Below are 17,022 nucleotides of genomic sequence, written 5' to 3'. Positions count from 1 at the left end.
GTTCAAAACCTAGGATCTGCGAAAGACACTCACGTGACCATGGCGCTAATTAACGCGCGTTCCCTGAGCAAGCACTGCCAGGAAATAGCCGATCTCATTAGCGATCTCAACTTAGATGTTCTTTTCATCACAGAGACCTGGTCAGATGAGGCATCTGCCCCAGACTATGTTACGGCGGCTCCCTCAGGCTTCAGTGCCTATCGGCAGGATAGGCCCAAAGGGAAAGGTGGTGGGCTAGCCATCATAGCGCGAGACCATTTGGAAGTTCGCTGCTCGCCTATACCCATTACCTCATGCGAAGCCATGCATTTTAATATAAAGCTGTCCCCGACTTATAACTTCAAGGGAGTGCTCCTCTACAGACCCCCTGGGAACAGATCTGCGTTCCTTGATAACCTCAGTAACATCACTGAGTCTATAGTGACAGAAGAGTCTACCACAATTTTGGGCGACTTTAACTTCTATCTGGAGCAAAGCAGCGATAAGGACACTATCTCCCTCATATCCGACCTAGAAATAATGGGCCTAAGACAACTGGTCACGACCTCCACCCATCAAGCAGGTCATACGCTAGATGGAATTTTCTCAAATGTGGAAGGTCTGTGCATAGCCTCAGTTCTTCCCATGACATGGACTGACCACTCAGTCATTCTTAGCAGCCTCACTATTAAAGGCTTGCCGAGAAAAAAGGCTGCTCACATGAACAATGGCACCTTTAAAGCATGGAAGGACATTAACTCCAATGACCTTACGATGCTGCTAAACAACACCATCCCGGATCTATCCACTGACCCCAATACCGCCACCAACCAATTTCAGAAATGGTTGGCTGAAGCCACCACTCAGCTGGCACCAACCAAATCTCTGTCAAAGAACAGAAATTTGCCTAAAGCTCAGTGGTATACAAAAGAACTGAAAATCCAAAAACAACTAACTAGGAACAGAGAACGGCACTGGCGAAGAACTTATGACAGCGAAAATAAGGAAAAATATAAACAAGCTCTTGCCTCTTATAAAGCTATGATAGTAGCAGCAAAAAAACACTATTTCACCGCTAATATAGAGACCGCGAAAAATTCCAGCAGACAGCTATATAACATTGCTAAAACCCTTTCTGGAAATGCCCCGGACCTAAACCCCCCCCCATCACAAGCACTATGTGATGCCTTATCCAAGTTCTTTTTCACGAAGGTCAACGACATCTACCAAGCTTTTAACTCTGACCTCGCCAGCAGCCCTGCCACGTCCTCAATGATCACACCGAAAAACACCATGACCAATTTTAAACCCCTCACCGCGGATCAAATTAAGGGCATAGTAAAATCGATCAAAGCCGGGTCAGCTCTGGACCCCTGCCCAACCTCGGTGATTGCAACCGTACCGGACACAATCATTCCCATTATCACACATGTCTGTAACACTATACTGACATCTGGAATTTACCCTGACTCATTAAAAAACACGCTGATTAAACCCCTGCTAAAAAAGCCTGGTCTAGATAAAGGTGAATTAAAAAACTATCGCCCAATCGCAAGCCTTCCTTTTCTAGCAAAAGTCATCGAAAAGGCCATGAACCAGCAACTCTCGGAATTCATTGAGAGTCACAACCTGCTGGATGATACACAGTTCGGTTTCCGTAAACACCATGGAACGGAAACCGCTCTCATCAAGGCAGCTGATGACATAAGAGTCATCCGTGATCAGGGAGGAACAGCACTGCTCGTCCTTCTTGATCTCTCAGCGGCCTTCGACACGGTCGACCATAAGATCTTGATCGACCGTGTCGAAAGGATGGGTATTCGGCTTACTGCCAAGGATCTTCTTGCCTCCTTCCTGGCCAACAGAACCCAGGCGGTCACCATGGGTCTCTTCCAATCAGCGGATCTGTCGCTGCCGTGTGGGGTTCCTCAAGGCTCATCCCTCAGTCCGACACTATTTAATATCTATGTGTCGGACCTTGCAAGTGTCATTAAAGCACACGGGATGAGCCTCACCTCATACGCTGACGACACCCAGCTGGTCTTGGCCATAAAGGGTGACGGACAGGAGGTGGCAGAAAGATTCCAAAGGGGGATGATTGCTATCGGTGAGTGGATGGCAAGAAATTGCCTGAAGCTCAATTCCTATAAAACTGAGGTGGTCATCTTTGGCAACCTTCTGCCAGCCTGGTCGGCAGCTTGGTGGCCATCGGCTCTTGGTGTCCCTCCCACCCCCACCGCTAAGGTCAGAAACCTAGGAGTGACATTTGACGACAAGCTCTGTTTCATGGCCCATGCAAATAAGGTGGCATCTAATGCCCATTTCAAGCTCAAAATAATAAAAAAGATCATCCCTTATTTGCCAGATTCAGCAGCCAAGACGTTAGTCACCTCCTTGGTTCTCACATCGTTGGATTACTGCAACGGTCTATTGCTCAATGCACAAAGCAGAGTTACGAAAAAGCTGCAGACTGTGCAGAATGCAGCAGCACGCGTGCTTTCTAAAAAACCCAAGTTTGCTCCCATCTCGGACACCCTGAAAGATTACCACTGGCTAACCATTCAAAATAGGGCCAAATTCAAAGCACTATGTATAGTCTATAAGACCCTGCAGGATCAAGGACCGCGCTTCCTCAAAAAGCTATTAATTCCTTATAATCCATCCAGAACACTTCGTTCCTCCTCGCTTAACCAACTTGTGGTCCAACGAAGCAGAACAGTCTCATGGGGTGATCGCCGCTTTGCTATCGCAGCCCCTAAAATCTGGAACTCCTTACCGAACCACATTAAAACAAGTCCCACACTCCTCCAGTTCAGAAAGAAACTGAAGACGTGGTTATTCAACCAGTAAACCCAGCCACCAATCTTCTGATCAGGGATAGACAGCATTGCATACCAGCGCCGAGACGCCTACGGGTAATTGCACGCGCTCTACAAATGCCATTAATAAATAAATAATAAATAATAAATAAAAATTGCTAAGGGGTGTCACAGTTCCCAAGGAGGAGTAAGGAAAAGAAAGGTAGGTTCCGTTCTTTTTAGATAATAACAGTATGTCCTTTTCTTCATGCCCTCACACACCCCGAAGGATATCATGCTTCATCATTGGCGGGGTGCTTCTCGTAAGGCCGGTGTTGAAATGCCCTACAGGTGTCACTAAGGGTCACTTTTGAATGATCTAGCTGTATGGGTGTGTGTGGGTCACAGTTGAAGTGGTGTTAAGTGTAGTATTAAAAGATGGCTAGAGGGAGTAAAAGTAGGTTTAATAGGAAGAAACCCCTCTGTCATCATTAAAAAACCAAAAGGTTGTGTGCTGCTAGAGGGTGATGATGGCTCTCAGTAGCTAGAATATTGTAATGTCCGTTTAGGACATGAAGAGGGTCGACATGTTTCATGAAGTGTGGTGGTCTCAGGAGGAGATCCTATGTGCTTCTTCAGGACCAGAAAGAAAGTGAAGTGAGTACTAGTGCAGTGTAGTGGCCTAGTAAAATGTTGTAGTGCCACTCATTGGAGTTGTAAAATGATTCTATCTAGAACAACAAGGGAACAAGAAAAGAAAACATATAGTCAAAGCAAAGGAACCCAATCATGGGGCATTATCTCTGTGTGGAGCGCAGGTCCCCCATTGGTCGACCATAAGCTCGCAGTGCAGCCAACTACTCATCTCACCCAGTCATACAGTTACCAGGTGACTGGTGTGGGTTGGTATAATAAAGTTGTGACAGGCAAACAAACAAATAGGTAGATCTCAATTAATTTTATAAGTCGATAGTAGTATCATAGAACACTTAATGCGGAATAATGAAGCATATAACTCTTAGGGTGATACATAGTAGGTACAGTTAGCGTGTAATAGTGCTGGAAAGGCCGTCTGGGGCTTGTGAAAGTATTGTAAAATAACGTATATGGGTAACCATTGATGGCAAGACCTCGGACCACACTGTGCTGACTGAGGGTTGCTTAAGTAGATGCCGCTTACCTATTCAATGTGAGAGCAATGTCCCATAAGGTTCGGCTGAGGGTATGCCATCGCAATCTGTGCAGAGAAGTCAGCATTAGTCAGGTCATACACACCGAGGTGTTACTGGAGCAAGCGGGGCATAGGAGGAAAGCTGTACTTTCAGTTACGTCAGTTTTAGCAGACCTCTTGCCACCTTGGAGGGTGTTCAGTGCGGTTCCTTCCATATTTGTGTTGGGCACTCGGTGAGACAGGATGGGCATGTCTGAGAGCGCGCAGATCGTGACGATGTACTCATGTGTGTGGATGAAAGGGTTGGAATTGGAAGCACCATCTTGGAATGGAGTACATTACATGATGTTACTATGGAAAAGAGGTGATTTGTTGTCAATGATAACTGCTAAGTAGTATTTTTATTTATTTATTTTAAAAATTTATAAAGCGCGGCGTATACCCGTGGGTGTCTTGGCGCTATAATTTTGCTGAAAATCCCAGGATAAGGTGGTATCTTCCTTCAAACGTATTGTTTCTGAGCGGATTATTGATCGAATAACCAAGTTTTTACCAGTTTTCTAAACTGAAATAACGATGGTGCCAGTTTTATTTCCTTTGGGAGCATGTTCCAGATTTTGGCTGCAGCATTGGTAAAGCTTCTGTCGCCCCATGTCACCGTCCTGGTGCGAGGCACTACCAGTAGGTGGCTATGTTCGGAGCGTAAGGATCTTTTTGGTGAGTAGTATTGAAGTTTTCGTTTGAGAAAGGCTGGTCCAAGACCCTTGAGAGCTTTGTAGGTGAGACACAGGGTCTTGAATCTGATGCGATTTCTCACTGTTAGCCAGTGGAGATTTCTAATCGCGTGCCTGGTGGACTGAAACTTAGGAATGCCAGCTAGTAGCCTTGCGGCCGCATTTTGTATAAGCTGGAGTTTGGCCACCACCCTTGCCTGGGCGTTTACAAACAGTCCGTTACAGTAGTCGAGTGAAGAGAGTACTAAGGAGCTCACCACTGTTTTCTTAGCACTCTCCGGGAGATAGGGCAGGATTTTTTTAATTATCTTAAGCTTGTAGAAAGCAGACGACGCAACCTGGTTGGCATGGTTGGAAAAATTAAGATTGTCGTCAAATATAATGCCTAAGTTCCTGACCTTTTTTACTGGTTCTGGAGGGGCTCCGAGGGGTGTCGGCCACCAAAGAGTGGACCACTGTGGTGATAAATTTCCAAAGATCACTACCTCGGTTTTCTCCGAGTTGAGACGCAGGCAGTTTTCCGACATCCATTGCTTGATGGCAAGCATGCCTTCTTGGAATCTGGCGGCAACCTCCTCACCGTTGTTCTTAATAGCGATCACCAGTTGGGTGTCGTCGGCGTAGGAGGTAAGGCTCATCCGGTGGTTCTTAATCACCCTTGCTAAGTCCGACACATAGATGTTAAAGAGTGTCGGACTTAGGGATGAGCCTTGCGGGACGCCACATGGGAGGGCGAGCTGAGGGGATTGAAATGCGCCCAATGTTACTGCCTGTGTTCTATTGGACAGGAATGATGCCAGAAGCTCTTTGGCTTTTGAGCAAATGCCCATCTCCTCGACACGGTCAATCAGAACGGTATGGTTGACCGTGTCGAAGGCCGCCGAGAGATCCAGTAGGACCAGTATAGCTGTCCCTCCTTGGTCCCTAATGGCTCTGATATCATCGGCGGCCTTAATGAGGGCAGTCTCCGTCCCATGAAGTTTCCGGAATCCAAACTGCGATTCGTCCAGGAGACTGTTTTGCTCAATATATTCGGCTAGTTGAACGTTCATTGCTCTTTCCACAATTTTAGCCAAGTAGGGTAGGCTAGCAATGGGTCTGTAGTTTTTGAGAATTGTTTTATCAAGACCAGTTTTTTTCAGTAAGGGTTTCAGCAAAGTGTTTTTTAACTTATCCGGAAAGATCCCCGATTGGAACATGGCGTTACAGATGGGGGTTATGACTTTGCTCACCACATCAGTTACTGGAATAAAAATTTTAGGGGGGCAAGGATCTAAGGCTGAACCTGTTTTAACCAGTCTCATAATATCTCCTATTTCCTGTTCCGTCATATCCCTAAATCGGGAAAACGAACAGTCCATACTATTTTTTGATGATTTAGGATAAGTGCTGGTGTTTGATGGAATGACCGAGAATTCTGCATATATATCGTTTACTTTTGAGAAAAAGTAATCTGCTAAATTATTGCAGAATTCCTGAGTGTGTGGAGGATTCAGATCTACCACCTTCCCTGCCAGAGTCTTAACTACTTCAAACAGTTGTCGACTCGAATTTTTTGATTGCTCAATTTGCTGCTCGAAGTAGTCCTTTTTTACCTCCTGAATCATTTTTTTATAGATGATGAGTTCATCTTTATACTGAGCTTTGCTTAAGTTATCATATGTTTTACGCCAGGTTCTTTCCTTATTTCTACAAATCTGTTTTTGCAGTCTAAGGGTTTTTGAATACCACGGCGCTGAAGGCACCTTTCTGTTTTTTGATATAGTTTTTAGAGGAGCGTGCATGTCTACCGCCTTGCCTACCCAGTTATGGTACTGCTCCACTGCTTCGGTGGGGTCAGACTGGATATTCGGACAGGTGTTGGACAGGGACATCTTAAAGGTTTCGTCATCGATGTCCTTCCATACTCTGAATTTGTTTTGATAAAGGACCTGTTTTTCCGGTTTGGGTCGTTTGAACGGTAAATGACAGAAAATGGCATGGTGATCTGTCCATGTGAGCGGCAAGATTTTAGATACCTCCAGATCACTGATGTTAGAAAAAATAGCGTCCAGGGTATGTCCTGCATCGTGTGTTGGGGCTTTTATGTACTGGGTTAAGCCCAGTGTGTTACAATCTCCTAGTAACGTTAGTGTGTCCGCCTCATCTGTCCTGTCCAGATGGAAATTTAAGTCTCCTAATGCCATAAAGGAATCCTCAATGGCTAAGGGTTCCAACCAGGAGGAAAAAGTGGAAAGAAATTCTGAGCGAGGTCCTGGTGGCCTGTAGATAAGCACTCCCTTAAAATTGTGCGACGCGTTCAATTTAATGGCAAAGTGCAGCGCCTCGCATGCCGACGATGGTACCGGGGAGAGTCTAACTGGGAAGATGACCCGTGTGATGATAGCCAGGCCACCTCCCCTTTTTCTCCCCTGTCTGTCTTGCCTATGCACCTTATAACCTTCCGGTACAGCTACCTGAAGGTCGGGCTCGGATGTATCATCCATCCAGGTTTCGGTTATAAAAAGGATGTCTATTGCGTGATCTGTAATTAAATCAGCAATGTCTTGCCTATGCTTAGCCAGGGAGCGAGCATTAATAAGGGCGATGAATATCATGGGATGCGTGGTGGTAGCGTCGATCAGATGTTTAACTTTGTTGTTAATGAGGGGAATAGTAGTTTTGCAGCTCCTACAGCTGATGGTGGCTTGATCTTCAAGAATCTCTGGAGTATATAGACAGCAAATCGGCAGTGGTCCGGGATTCAGCTTGCGGATTTCATCAGCGGTGTATGTAATTCTTTCGATATGGCATGACACAGGGGGTATGGCGCTAGGCGCGTGTCCGGCGCGGACGGGCGCAGACGGGCTTGCCTCTGGCGCGCCTCTGGCACGCCGCCGGCGCGCCCGCTGCGCCCGCCCGCTGCGCGGACGGGTGATACTGTGATTTTTATACATACTTCGGGCTGGGCGGGAGGAGGGTGGGAGGGGCGTCGAGCTCTCCGGCGAGCCTGCCCAATCAAAGATGGCTGCCAAAGTTGTCTTTCAGTGTTCCCAGCGCCTCAGTGGATCGACGCTTTGAGAAAGGGTGTGCCCAGCGAGTTAATCTCGCTATAGGGATGTCAGGGCGGTTAAAAACGCTCCAATTAAAATATTTATACAGTTTTAAAAACAATTGGCAAAATCACTCGTTTTTCAATATTAAAGGTGCAAGAGAGCACAAGGTCCTCCGGCTTCCGCCTCAGAGGGAAACAGCAAGTTATACCTCGCGGAGCCGAATAATGCACTATTAAATACCCTGGGAGGGCGGGAGGGGCGTCGAGCTCTCCGGCGAGCCTGCCCAATCAAAGATGGCTGCCAAAGTTGTCTTTCAGTGTTCCCAGCGCCTCAGTGGATCGACGCTTTGAGAAAGGGTGTGCCCAGCGAGTTAATCTCGCTATAGGGATGTCAGGGCGGTTAAAAACGCTCCAATTAAAATATTTATACAGTTTTAAAAACAATTGGCAAAATAACTCGTTTTTCAATATTAAAGGTGCAAGAGAGCACAAGGTCCTCCGGCTTCCGCCTCAGAGGGAAACAGCAAGTTATACTATATAGTATTTCATGACCTTTACTAAGTTGCCACGTAGTGTATGTGATTAAAACGGTAAATATGAAAAATAAAAGTAGTATGGGAAACGTGCAGGAACAATAATGGCAGTATGCATGAGGCCATAGGGGCAAGAAGAGATATTTACTAGTTCGCTGCCAAAACCGGGTATGTGGTAAGGTCATGGTTAAAAGGCATGATGGGGAATCACATTCAGAGAGGCCATGAGGGTAGAAAAGACTTATGAGTTCATAGACAAAAAGAGGTGGGGGTTATGAATTGGATATAGTCAGAATGTACCGGCGACCAGTGACCGATCGGTAAATCTTGACCGTGTCACTGGTCGCCGGTAACCTGGATCAAGGAAAGATCGGCCTGTTGCATCATCCAATTAATAACGCACCTGTCAGCATGTTTTTAACCCTTTGCATGCTGATGACGGAACCGCTCCGTCATCAGCTGCGGTGGTGCTGTGCTGATGACGAAGCGGTTCTGTCATGGCCCGCTCGACGCTCCTGCGCGAATTCCGCGCCTGCGCTGAGCGTTCCATTGAGCGGGCGGGGCCATGACGGACACGCTCAGTCATAAGCACAGCGCAACCAACGCTGGTGACGGAGCGGTTCCGTCACCAGCATGCGCCCGCCGTATTTCTGCCTTAGCACTGCGGCAGAATAGCCGCCGCAGTGAAGGGGTTAACGGACTAGCAGCCCGTCCATTCTACAGGAATCATCCTCGTAGCAGTTTAGGGATCAGATCTCTTTTTTATCAAGAAAGAAATCGTCAAGAGAGAATTTTTTTTCCCCTACGCAGGCTGATATATAAAGCCATCCCTGTTTGTGCATATCTGACGGTTTAAGGTTTTTCCTGACCTCAACCAACGTTCAATACAGTTTGAGACTCTAAACATCTACTACCTGCAGATAGGATTGCAACCTTGAAAAGTTACTCTAGTTTTCATCTTACTCTATGGACCTTGATTAAAAACTCTGAGCACAACATTCGGTGGTGGAACTCCTGATGAAGTCAGTTGTCTGTCGAAACACGTGTAGAGTTATTCTGGAAACCACCAAAAGAATTATGTGTTCATCAAGCTGTTTTGCTACATCAATTGCAAATTAAATTGTTTTCGCCAAGAGGATCATATATATTAATATGATTATTTGAATGTAGTGTGCCTGTGTATTGAATGAATGCTGTTAGAATGTTGTTTTACTATCAGTCTCTACATGTATGTTTTTTTATATTTATCAAATTAACTATTATGATTAATAATTTTTTTTCTTCAATCATTAGTGTCACTATTGTGTTTTACCTTCCAATGTTTTGAGATAACTATTTCATGAAGAAGCCCTAGATTATTTACATTAATGTACTTCCCTGTCTAGGTGTACTTCACATTAGTATCAGGGGCCCCCCTTTCTTTGCAATAGCACCAATGCCTGTTGCTACACAGATGAACAGGGGTGCAGTCACACAGGGGGCTCACCATGTGCACCCCTGAATCCATCCCCAGGCCTTGAGGCAACAGGGGGCCCTATAGGGCCCCTTTTGTTATCTCACTGTCACACTTTTCATGGCGGGCTTACCACCATGAAAACTGTGGTGGTGAAGGAACTCGTAATATGATTGGCGGTGTAGCAGGGGCACTGCCAGCATATTGCAAGCTTGTGACCGCTGTGCCACCACCGAGGGATCACCTTGGCAGTTGCAGCAGTGCAAGGGAGGTCCGACCATCAAACTCGTCATTGGGAGGTCAGACCACCAGAATGGCGGTTACCACACCACCACCGTGGGTTTGGTGGTTCATCGGACTGCCAAACTCATAATCAGGCCCATAGACAGCTGGGTTTAGAGCAAGCCCAGGCCCTAAAGGAGTGTTGAACCAGCACGCTACAACCAGTCCTGGTGCTTCTCTCATGCTGTCTGAGCAGCATAAGAGCAGTGCCAGAATTGGTAGAGAGGAGTTGGACAACACTCTGGGAGTCTGCTGATTGTGTCAAAGGAGACCCCGACTATGAGACAAAGAGGAGCAGTGGATAAGTAAATCTTTTTTTGTTTATTTTAATAATAACTTGATTTGACTCACTGAAAGGCACCGTGAGAAACACGCAATGCTTTGAGCCTCAACTCCAGAGCTCTCAATAGTGGCCATTTATAAACACTGTTTAAAATGGACCACGATTAAGAGCTTTAGCATTGAGCCTTAAGGCACTGCCGTTTTTTTACCAGTGACTGTCAGTGGGTTAAATATTCACTGCGCCAGTTTAGTTTACCACTGGCCGCCACTGTTTCCAGCTCTCTATTGAAAGTGCTTCTTCCCTCTAACTGCCTCCCCATGTGCTCTGTGTTGCTGCCCCTAAGCTTGTTCATTGCTTCTGCTTCCTCTCCTATGCCACTCGCTTTGTCTTCTTTCTATTATTATTAAAACACACCCCTAAAGCTTCTCCTCTGTTGCTCCTCTCCCCTTGCTGCTTCCGGCGCTGGTTGGCATTCACTTAACTCTCAACCCTGCTCCACCACTGCTTCACAATTTAGTTTTTTTGTTAACTCTTTTCTGGGGTGCCAGGAGCTGCATTTCATGCTGGACAGCCACTTTATAATATTTTTTATTTAACTGCTCCATGAATGGTGTCCACCATCTTGAACAGTAACTTATAACAAAACAAAATGGCTGTCAAATATGATGCATGAACATGCATGAATCATCACATTAGGGCTACAGTAGAGTGATGATGCATGTGAGTGCATACATCGCCATTAATACTTGCTTTCTGTTGTCAAATAGCTAGTGCCTCTAATACTTTAAATATATATACATAGAGTGGGCTTCTGGTCAACCCCTTGCTCTTGATTGAAGTCGTACTTGTCTAACTTATTTCCCTTATTCGTATCTAATAGCTTTCCTCCCTATTATTTGCTTATCATGCCTCTGGAGCTTTTCTTCTTTATTACATTTTTGTCCGATGACGTGCCATTCAACTGCTTACATTCAGGGAACTACTTTTTTATTTTTTGCTTTATTGCTTTCTCCTCTGTGCTGCTTCTCCCATCATAACCCCACCCTCATGTTCTTTGTGTTGCTCCCCCACCCCAGCATGTCCGTTGCTTCCTCCATTCCTCCCTGTCCTGCCAAGCTTTTTTTTATGGAAAACTTCACCCCATCACTCTATTACTCAATGCCTGTTTAACTGCCCCCCACCCTTTCCCATTTTAAAAAAAGGGGTTTTAATTCTTAGGAGAGCAAAGCAGCTCTAATTTGAAACTGGGCGGCACCTTTCAGGTCTCACCTATAGCCAGCTTTTAAGTTATTTTTTGTTGAAAGACCTCTTGTGGACTGTACCAAAAAATCACAGTATGCCTACAACTGATTGACTTTCTTGTCACTTTCATTTGCTTGATTCTTATTATAAGGCTTAGTTTCCTCATCTTGTGTTTGTCCCTCCCCTGGAGCACAGTTTCTTTGCCATCCTTCTGACTGGATGATTTGTACCCTTCAAATGCTCAAAATCAGGGAATTGCAGTGCAAGTGTTTTATCTGTCCAATATGGGCCTCCCATCCCCCCCATCCCCCTCACATACCTCTCCGTGGCCTCTGTTTTGCTCCCCCATTTCCCACCATTTCGATTGCTCTACACAGCTAATGGCTTTTTTTCTTTTTCTTTTTTTCAACTTATTCCACTCCACAGCTCTCAGATCCAGCATCAAGTCCCTCCACTTCTCCCTGCTCCCCGTTACCACATTGACCTATTCCTTAAATGCTCCTCCATTGTTACCATGCCCCACCTGTGCCATCTAATAATAATAAGTTTGTTTTTAATTTTTTGTACAGCCCAGCAGCTGACATTGTCTGCCGACCTGCTCTTTTTGCAAAATCTGTTTTGGACACATTTAAACTGGTTTATTTTTATTTACCGTTCCAAGGATTCCACCGTCTTGGAACAGTACATGAAATAATTAACAAAACGGTGGCTGACTCATCACGTGTACTTACTTGCTTGGCAACGCATGTGTTCACATCCATATGTCATCTTTCTGGCGACTGAAGCGTCATAGTGCATCCATGACCATGCATCATGGCGCGCATATTTAAAGCAGCACACTTTTTTCTTTTTTTGTTTGTCTGCTGATGATGCACAGTATTGGCAGAAAGAACAGCATCAGCAAATAGCATTGGCAAAGCGAATAAGTGAAAAAGGAGAGACCTATTAACTGTTTAATTGTCCTTCTCATGTTACTTCCACCCTGCACAGCATACAGTATGGAGAAGTAGGTCAGCCAACTTACCCATTAGCTCCCTTCACTTTGAGTTATTGCACAAGGCTACACCTATTGACATTACCAATGATCGTTTTATTTCTATTTGCTTATGTTGAATAGCATCGGCAAAAACAATTGGCAAAGCCAATTATTTTGCATTGCCAAAGCCAACAAGCATTTACAATGCAATGGTTTCGCCTTTGGAAACGTTAGAGCTATTGGCATTGTAAATGACAAAATTTGTATTTATGTGTTGGTTTTGAAAACAGATAAATAAATGGCATTGTCATTTACATTGCCATTAGCTTAATCTCTCACAAATGTGAGACCTATTGTACCCTATGGACGAGCTCAGCAGACAGCAATTACTACCACACACACACACACACACACACCCAGAGCCAGCCACACACACACCCAGAGCCAGCTACACACACACCCAGAGCCACACACACACACGCACAGAGCCACACACACACCCAGAGCCACACACACACACACCCAGAGCCACACACACACACACACACACCCAGAGCCACACACACGCACACACACCCAGAGCCACACACACACCCAGAGCCACACACACACCCAGAGCCACACACACACACACCCAGAGCCACACACACACACCCAGAGCCACACACACACACACACACACACCCAGAGCCACACACACCCGCCCAGAGCCACACACACCCATCCAGAGCCACACACACCCACCCAGAGCCACACACAAACACCCAGAGTCACCCATACCCACCCAGAGCCACACACACCCACCCAGAGCCACACACACCCACCCAGAGCCACACTCACACTCAGGAGAGTAAGCACAGCGAGGGGGCAGGAAGCAAGCACAGCGAGGGGGCAGGGAAGCAAGCACAGAGAGGGGGCAGGGAAGCAAGCACAGTGAGGGGGCAGGGAAGCAAGCACAGCGAGGGGGCAGGGAAGCAAGCACAGCCAGGTGTCAGGGAAGCAAGCACAGCCAGGTTGCAGGGGAACCAGGGGGCGGGGGAGCAAGCACAGCCAGGGGGCGGGGAAGCAAGCACAGCCAGGGGGCAGGGAAGCAAGCACAGCCAGGGGGCAGGGAAGCAAGCACAGCCAGGGGGCAGGGAAGCAAGCACAGCCATGTTTCCAGTGCTTGGCTATTCTGAACAAACCATTGGTATCCGGCCTGCTACTCAAACGAAAACAACTCCCAGAATACCTTAAATAGCTAAATGAAACCTCAGAAGTAGAAACATTATGTCCTGACTACACGAGAGAGGCTGCAATTGTAACTGCGAGGGAAAAATACCACTGAACTGGGAAGAAGACGGCGTACAACTATAGTGGAGGAATAACAACCTCGTACACTACTGCATGCCACTGTGCTTTGGCTCCAGGAACACCACAGGCCCAGGTTTGGACGCTACTTCAGAAATGCCACAGAACAGAAAGAATAACATTCTCTAATGTACTTGTGTAATGTAGTTGGTGCTCATGTAAAGCACTCCAATACCTACTTTCGCGTTATTTAAAACTGCCCAAAAATAGAAGCAGGGTTGAAGTCCTGACAACGTGTTACAAATGCAGTTCATTAAAAAACGTTTTTTTTTGTTATTGAGGCCGCAGAAACAGCCAGCCTCGAGGAGCAGCTTCAAGCATGGGGAGTAACTGTGACGGTGAGTAAGCTGTTTTCTGGGCTAGTTCTTTAGATGCTTACCGTGCCGCGAGAGCGGGGACGGGGCTTTGTGATAGGAGAATAAAGACTCTGCAATGGACAGAGGCTGGTAATCTATAAGAGCGGCATACGTGGCATTGTGTGAGCCTCGGCCATGCTGAATCACGGTAAAATATATAATCCACGTCCCTGTACAGGGACAATCAAATAATGTACCAAAAAGAGAGGTAGTATCCAGAGACCTCATGAAAGCATCCCATATGCCCAGCTGTAGCGATCTTTTCAAAATCCTTGAAGCGATGGCCTTCAGGTAAAGGATCCAAGCAAGGATCCAGCTACTGAATAGTAACCCAACGGCCCAAGTAGCAGGGAAAGTGATATTGGAGCCATAGTCAGTGAGGAGGGGAGACATATCAGGGTGTCACCTGCCTTTGCTATTAATGTTCCTGACCATGGAGCCACAGGTCCACCACATGAGAAGTGAAGGTGGTAGGTGGTAGGAGGGGACTGGGCACAATGATGGGACATTCACAAGTCATCTTATTGAACCGATGACATTCTGCTATACGATATGATGATGGGACTGCTGCTGTCATTGGAAGTACTGAGGGGATTTAGGGAAGGCTTGTCGATAAGGGCAACTAGAACGAAGTCCTGTCTTTAGCCATTGACAAATGAAGATGAAAAGGTTATCAGCCAGGCAGACACACAAGAACGAACCCTCGAGAAACCAACTTTAAATACTTAGGGATCAGAATACATCCAAAACCTACTGACTTAATAGCTGCCAATCTGAACAAGGCTTTGGCATCCGCTAGGGTATCGGTTCACTTCTGTAAAAAAAAACTGCTTATATCAATGCTATGAAAAGTGACACTTTCATAAAATGCTGCTCCACCCACATATGCTGGACCTCTTTTCAAATATATACCAACCATTCTAAACAAGTCTTTCATGAACTTAACACCATACCGACCGAGTTAACATCGCGCACTGAGTGTGGGGTTGGATAGATTTTCTTGCCTGGAGATGACTGCAGCCTAGGCATTCGGAAGTTTGCCCTGCATCCAATCATGTTGCATGCTACTGGAAGAAGCTAAAAACTATTTGACAAAATACCAGTTTCAGTTTTTGCACAGGTTTTTGCACGGCTTAAATGCGTAGCTATACAGTATTGTAACAGCAAATCACTACTGCCTCCATTAGTAATTTGTGGTGCTCATCATAACAAAAGCGCATAGGAGGAGATTGACAAATCTCCCCATCGCCTGTGTGTGTGGGTCAAGTGATAGAGAGACAAAGACAACATACAGATTCCAAGCCCCTTCCATCGAGGTAGGCATTAGGTAGTAGAGATTGTATCTAATACCAAAATCAAGTTTGGAACAGTTCATGTTGTTACTTAGTATGCCTTTAATATCACTGTATCAAGTCTGACTTAACAAGATGAAGATATCCCTCGGCGGGGCCTTCCTGGGGGATCCGGCAGTTAGAGGGGCGCCGCGGTATGGGGCGTCTTGGCGGGACCTCGAGGGGGCACAGCGGAGGGTCCAGGGCGCAGGCGATCCTTTGTGGCACTTAGAGGCTCCAGATGCAAACACTGCGGTATGAAGCGGCCTGTGCGGTTCAAAGGCACAGGGCGGCTCGCGATACGGCCCAGGTACGCCCCGTACTGGGGGGCAAAGGGAAGGTTCAAGGGCACTCAGGCAGCGTGCGTGCCGTACTTTCCAGGGGACGCTGCAGGCTGGCGCAAGGCATACTGCTGAGGAAGCCAGGCGGTACGTCTCCGAAGGTGGGTCAAAGGGCCGGTGCAGCTGGGTACGCCTCAGGTGTTCGAGACGTACTTCGCGGGACGCTGCCGGCTGGTGCAAAGGTGTACGCTTCAGGCGTACGTGGAGTACGGGGAGCACCCACAGACTGCTACGCTTCTGGCGTACCTTCGGGCTTAAAAGCGGCAATGAGGCAGGCGTAGATGGGGCTCCTGGGGCAATCTGGCGGCTCTCCTCCCTGTGGGGCTCGTCCGGATCATACAGGCGGGGCGCCCCCGGGGACGGAATACCGGGGACGGAACCGGGGATCAATCCGGCAGAGTCCTCAGTCTGCGGGATGTTTGCTTAGCGCGTACTTTTCCAGGCGGGGGAAGGCTCTCACGATCCACAGTGCACAGCTCACAGGGGCTGCGGACCTCAGGGGCACAACGCACAGAGCCGGCTGGTACACTTGTACGGGCGGGCGGGCGCAGTGCAAGCTCTTAGCCAGTGGGGATGCGGCGAGCGGTGCGGTCCGACAAGAGGGAGGTGAAGCGGGTAGAAGCGGCCCAGGGACACAGTGCAGACACGGCTCGAGGTCGGGTTCAAGACGGCACTGTGGAGCTTCTCAAGTAAGCTACTGCCCGGCCGCCATCTTCGGAGAAATCACCAAAACAAACCTTAAATTTTTTTTTTTAAAACAACGCCCACAGCCGCAATGACATTCACAAAGGGGCGGAGAACGAAAAAATCGCCGGAACGCCCACGAATCTGCTTGAGCAATGACTGTCGCATCTCTGTTCCAATGGCTAGCCTCCATTTATGGAGCTAGCCAATGGAACGGAGAGGCAGGTTAAAGCCCCATACTGATTCTCAAAAGATTTTGCCTGCGTGAACACTGCTGCGCAGTGCTACGCCAGGCGAAACCTAAAAAGGCGAGACTGATTGGCTTTGCCACTACTTGTGTTTTTGACAGGAAATACAAGAACTTCCAAAATTTCACCCATAGGCATATTGAGATTGAAAAAAACTGTGGAATGATTTCCAAAACTGTAGTAATTGGGTTTTATGATCTCCGTTCAAAATAGCTAACAGAAACGTT

Source organism: Lissotriton vulgaris, chromosome 5 (assembly GCF_964263255.1).
Source record: "Lissotriton vulgaris chromosome 5, aLisVul1.2, whole genome shotgun sequence".
Taxonomy (NCBI): domain Eukaryota; kingdom Metazoa; phylum Chordata; class Amphibia; order Caudata; family Salamandridae; genus Lissotriton; species Lissotriton vulgaris.
This window is presented reverse-complemented; position numbering follows the sequence as displayed.